Source organism: Mus caroli, chromosome 10 (genome assembly GCF_900094665.2).
Source record: "Mus caroli chromosome 10, CAROLI_EIJ_v1.1, whole genome shotgun sequence".
Taxonomy (NCBI): Eukaryota; Metazoa; Chordata; class Mammalia; order Rodentia; family Muridae; genus Mus; species Mus caroli.
Genome location: NC_034579.1, coordinates 104,254,124 through 104,260,394, shown reverse-complemented (window position 1 = coordinate 104,260,394; position 6,271 = coordinate 104,254,124).

Genomic DNA, 6,271 nt, shown 5'->3' with positions numbered 1-6,271 from the left:
CCCCCCCCCCCCCCCCCGCAGGGCGCAAACGCAAGAACACAGGCGGTGCTACCCCTCTATTTCCAGCAAAGCATGCTGGGTTCACTCACAGGAAAGCAGCAGCTGGCAGGACAGAGAGAAAGGCCATGAAGGAAGTTTGGGGAGTCATGATTTTTTTGTTTGTTTGTTTCTTGATTATGGTGGTTATAAAACGGGATGTACTTGTTTAAACTTAGAGCACTATATAACAAAGGAGTTGTGCTTCGTTATTATGTAAATTATTTGTAAAGTATGTTTCAGTAAGTTGGACATTTAAAAATATCTTTGCCAGCTTGTCTTGGTTTTCTTTCTGTTTCTGTGATTAAAAAAAAAAATACCCTGACAAGGAGCAATATAATGGAAGAAAGGGGTTGTTTGGCTTACAGTTCTAGGTTACTGCCCATCGTTTTGGGGAAATTGAGGCAGGAACTCAACAGCTGGTCACATCATATTCACACTCTAGATCAGAGAGAAATGAATACCCTCACATTACCTGCTTCCCGATCATCGAGTTTTCCACTGTCCCACATAATTCGGGACCTTCAGCCTAGGGAATGGTGCTGCCCACAATGGGCTGTTCTTCCTACATTAGTGAACAATAAAAATAGCCACCTACAGACAGCCCCACAAACCTACCTGATAATAAAAATGTACTCTATGGAGACTCTCTTCCCACATGATTCTGAGTTAACATTTAAAGCCATCACATCAGCTTTCTGTTAGTGTACCAGAATACCTGAGATAATCAGCTTTAAAAGCAGGGAATGTTCATTTTGCTCATAGTGTTGGAGGTTTTGTCTGAGGTCAGGAGGCCTCATTACTCCTGAGTCTGTGGCATGTTGACCCATCACATACAGAATATGAAGCAGAGGAAGCTGAATGCCTTGTGTAGCTGGGAAGCTAACAGAAGAGAACAAAGGCTCTAGAGTTTGCTCTCACTCTGCCTTTTGAGGAGATGACCCCAATGACATAAGAACTCCCACCTAGACCCCACTTAAAAGTTCCACAAACTCCCCATAGCATCAGGTTGGGGACTAATTGTAATTTGAACATTAGCATTTTTCATACAGAATTTTTAGTGCCAATGCACTGTAATACTACTGAATTTTTCTTTTCTTTTTCAGTCCAAACAGTATTGATTCCTAATGTATCAAAAAGAGTACAGTAATGATATTTAACTCATATAGTGATTTATCTATAGTTAGGCCTTAAGTCAGTGATGCTGTACTGGTGAAGATACCATCTGCAGTCAAGAGCTAGTCCATCAAGCTTTTACTATTTCAAGAATAATGTTAGTAAAGAATAGAGTTTCTCTGCATAGCCCTGGCCGTCCTGAAACTCCCTCTGTAGATTAGACTGGCCTCAAACTCAGAGATTCACCTGCCTCTGGCTCCTTAGGGCTAGATTTAAAGATGTGTGCCACCACTGCCTGGCAGCACTGGACTTAATTTTCAACAGTTAATCTCTTCAGAATGTCAAGATCAGATGCTTACATAATGAAAGATGGAGGGAGCCTATCGAGGTAGCTTAGTGAGTAAAGGCACCCTGCATCGAAACCTGAGGACCTGAGTTCGATTCCCCAGTACCCTCATGGTAAATTGCCCTTTGACGGCCACCAGTGCTGAGATACATGAGTACACGCAGGTGTGCACTCACACACAATAAATAAATAAATGAGATGCAACAAGGACTTACAAAGAAGATGAATTTGACAGAACCACTGAGTAGTCATTCCACAGTCCATCGATTCCTTACAAAGCAATGGGGATGAACAGCAGACAACAGCAGATGCACACAACACGTGGAATGACTCTCACAAACAGAAAGTTCCAGATGCAGAAGAGCGCGATTTCACCTATCAGGTGTGTAAAACCTGGAAAAACGACTTCATGTTACAAGGGTGTCCGTTTCAGAGGACCTGGGAGCTGGCAGCTGAAGGGAGCCATGACAGGATTCCCTGATGTGGGTGGTGTGTTTTGATGCAGACAGTGGTTGCACAAATGCAGCCTGTGTTAACTTGTTGAGTGAGGAGAGTTGGCACCGGTATGTTTTAGCTGGTCTACAGAAGAAACTCAAGCATACAGCCCCTCCCTTTGCCATGCCCTCTTGACTAAGGTGCAGCCTTTAAATTTAGCATCAAGGTGTCCGGGGCTGAGAGTGGCTTAAAAGATCTTGGAACTGCAACCGAGAAATATGCCACAGAATGACATCTTCCAACATCACCAGTTTTCTTTTTAGATTTCTATCTGGGCCCTTGTGTGTACGGGTGTGTTTCTGTGTGTGGGTGTACATATGTGGGTATGTATGTGGAGACCAGAGAGTGAAGTCAGATGATGTTCCTCAGGGGCCACCTGTCTTATTTTTTAGACAGGATCTCTTCTCAGTGGGATCCGGGGCTCACTGATTAGCTGTGGCTGCGTGGCCAGCAAGCCCCAGGATCTGGCTGTCCCTGCCTCCCCAGTGCTGGGGTCACAAGCACTCCCAGCTATGCCCAGCTTTTACATGGGCTCTGGGGATTAAACTTGTGTCTTCTTGCCTGTGTGACAAACTCTTTACCAACTGAGTCGTTTCCCCTTTGGGTTCCTTCAGGTTTCTTTGGTTGTTAAAACCACAATGTTGGGGCTCGTCTAAACTGTAAAAACAGCAGGTTTTCAGCTCAGGACATTCAAAATGGCTGACAGGGTGTATATCCTCCCAAGATCCCTTCAAATGCTGGAAATAACTTAATTACTCAGAACCACTGGGGGCCCAATAGAGATTAGAAAAAAGCTTCAAGAAGTTGAAGATGTTGAAGAACTGGTAAAGAGGAGGGTTGGGTTAGCTGAGAGAGCCCAGAAGCATAAGGCCTGAGTTTTTAATTGGCTCCACTGTTTCTTGTTGAGCTTCATATTCCTTGTATATTTTTGGTAGAAGTCTTTTATGAAACATCTTCTTTGTATATATTTTGTCTAAGTCTGTTACTTACCTTTGATTCTGCAGTGTTTAAGTCAATCTTAAGTCTAATGTATCAGTTGTTTTACATGGATTTTGCCATGGTTTCTCTGAGAAGTTTTATAGCATTATATAGTATTGCATGTCATATTTATGTCTATGATTGAGTTCAAATAATCCTTGGGATATCTACTAATATTTTTTTCAAAGACTTTAAAGCCTTTTACATTCTGTGTTTGGGTGTGTCTGTGTATGAGTTATATGCACATGAATCCTGGTGTCTGTGAAGGCCAGAGGCCTCGGATCTATGTGGAACTGGAGTGGCAGGTGATTGGTGAGCCACCCAGCATCAATGTTGAGAACTGAACTCAGACCCTCTCTGCAAGAGCAGCACATGCGCTAACTCCTGAGCTACTCTCTGTATGTAAGGAAGAGAGAGCAGGTGGAGAGGCAGTGAGTTTCTGCCCTCCAGGCCTAGTGTGAGCAGCTGGACATAAATCCTCAGGAATTATAATGCGCTATATATTTCATAAGCTCTCTCCTAAGTTAATTATCCAATTAATCTCTAAGGACAATGATCCAAATGACTTCTTTTGAAAACTATCATTATTTATTAACATTAGAAAGCTGATGGAGAGATCCTGCCTGGGTCTCTGTAGGGAAATTAGAGTTCTTTGGAAACCAAATTCCAGGTCCCTCAAGATCTCCTTACTGAAAAGCTAAGAACCCAAACTCACCGCAGCAGGTGGAACCCACAGAGGCGACAGACACACTCTCAGTCACACTCAGATACACCCACAGAGTTTGTGTGTCTCCCTGTGTGAGGAACAACAGCCTTGTGAAATTCTTCTGTGAACCACAACACTAGAGTTCTGCCTCTGCTGGCTCGCTTATTTACGTGTATACTCATGTACCACGGTACACATGTGGAGGTCAGAGGGCTTGCCTTCCACCACATAGGTTCTGGGGATTGGACTTAGGCCATCAACCATTGTGGCAAGGACCTTTGTCCACAGAGCCATCTCACTGGCCCTGATATACAATCACTACTTCCTTGTTAAGCTGACAAAATACTGAGGTCTTGATTGGGATGAAAATGACCTGTTGAAATATTGATTAAATTGCATAGTAAGTTAATTTGGAACTAATTGTGATTAAGCAATGACACCTCTAAATTATGGAGCCCTAACGTGCTATCTATTACATCCCTGGCTGTATTAGTAGTAGGCTTGGGGGCAGGACATATGTCAGACTGCAGATTGCTTGGCACAATGAGGCTTTGGAAAGATTACCCATGCCCCCAGTCTCCTTCTCATAAGGTGGGCATCATGAGCGTCAAGGTGGGGTAACTCTTTTGTTTTTAAGATTTTATTTTAAAAATGTATGTGAAAAGAGAGATGTTCTCTCTCTCTCTCTCTCTCTCTCTCTCTCTCTCTCTCTCTCTCTCTCTGTGTATGTGTGTGTGTGTATGTGTGTGTGTGTGAGAGAGAGAAAGAGAGAGAGAGAGAGAGAGTACATATCTGAGTGTGAGTGCCCTCAGAGGCCAGGAGCTCCAGGACATGGAGGTACAGGCTGTTTTGAGCCACTGAAGGTAGGTGCTGGGAACTGTGTTCTGCTCCTTTATAAGAACTGCAAGTGCTTTTAACCACCGTGCCATCTCTCCAGCCCAAGGTCAGGAGATTCTGAAGGTTGAATGAGTTAACACATTGAAAAGGACTTAACCTGGTCCTGAGCCCATGATAAATGCCCAGTGTCTTAGTCAGGGTTCTATCACTGTGAAGAGACGCCGTGACTGAAGCAACTCTTCTAAAGGACAACATTTAATTGGGGCTGGCTTACAGTTTCAGAGCTCAGTCCATTACCATTATGGCAGGAGGTAGAGAGGACATGCAGGCAGACGTGGTGCTCGAGAAGAAGCTGAAAGTTCTACATCTGGATCCACAGGCAGCAGGAAGTGAATGCCACACTAGGCCTGGCTTAAGCATCTGAAACCTCACAGCTCGCCCCCACACTGACACACTTCCTCCAACAAGGCCACACCTCCTAATGGTGCCATTTTATAGACCAAGAATTCAGGCACATGAGTCTATGGGGGGCCATGCCTATTGAAACCACCACACCCAGTAAGTTACACATATGATCCATAAAGGACTTAGGTATTTTATTAGGATGAAAAAAAGAACATGATCTCCAATTACTGTTCTTGTTTCCTTCTTTTTGCTATTCTCTGTCTCAATGTCTTTGTTACCCTCCTTCCCTTCCTCTCTCTCTCTCCCTTCCTTCCTATCTCTTCCACACTTTTATTGCCAACTCCTTGGTTCTTTCCTCATCGTGTACAACAGTGACAGAGCCCATGATTGGCTTGCTTGTCTTATGGAGCAGATGAAGACCATTGCAGAGAACCACAACTGCTCAAAATGGTGAGAACCCCTAACCATGAGGTGCCTGGCCTCAATCGAGACAGTCAACAACACAGATACTCCTAAGGCTCAGGAAGCAGCACAGGGGGCAGAAAGGCTGTAAGAGCCAGGGACAGGACATATCGTATGGGATGCTTTCTTCTGAGAGAGAGAGAGAGAGAGAGAGAGAGAGAAAAGAGGGAGGAGGGAAGGTGGAGAAAGAGGGAGAGGTTGTAGGTCAGAGACAAGGGGGAGGATTTGAGAAGAGCTGTGAGGATGAGTCGGGGGAGTGTGATCAAGACCGAATGAAATTCTCAAAGAATTAATAAAAAATATTGTATATTCACACATATGTGTGTGTGTGTGTATGAGGAGAGGCAGAGAGAAAGATTACCACCTGTGAGGTAATGAGTCACTTTTTATTCCCAAATTTCATTTAAAAAAATGAGGAGGGTCTATAAAAAGCTACATACTCTATGTATTTTTACATCATTTTATGTTTATTAGTCACTTTCATAATTACTACCTCAAACAAAATCAACCCCTGGAACTTGGGTTTTAGTACAAGCCTGACACTTCAGATGCACAATCTCTAAAGTTTGAGATGTGTGTCTGTCATTTTCCAAACGAGACCCAGGCTATTGAGGTTAAGTGCCTGCCCAAGCTCAGACAACGTGTGGCAGGCCAAGATTCAAAATTCCCGAACTGTGATTCTGTAGTCCACGATTGTAACCTATTGCTCTTTTGGTAAAATAGGATGCTTTCTTTCCCTAAATCTTCATTTTCTTTCTTTCTTTCTTTCTTTCTTTCTTTCTTTCTTTTCTTTCCTTTCTTTCTTTCTTTCTTTCTTTCTTTCTTTCTTTCTTTCTTTCTTTCTTTCTTTTTCTTTTTTTCTTTTTCTTTCTTTCTCTCTTTCTCTCTTT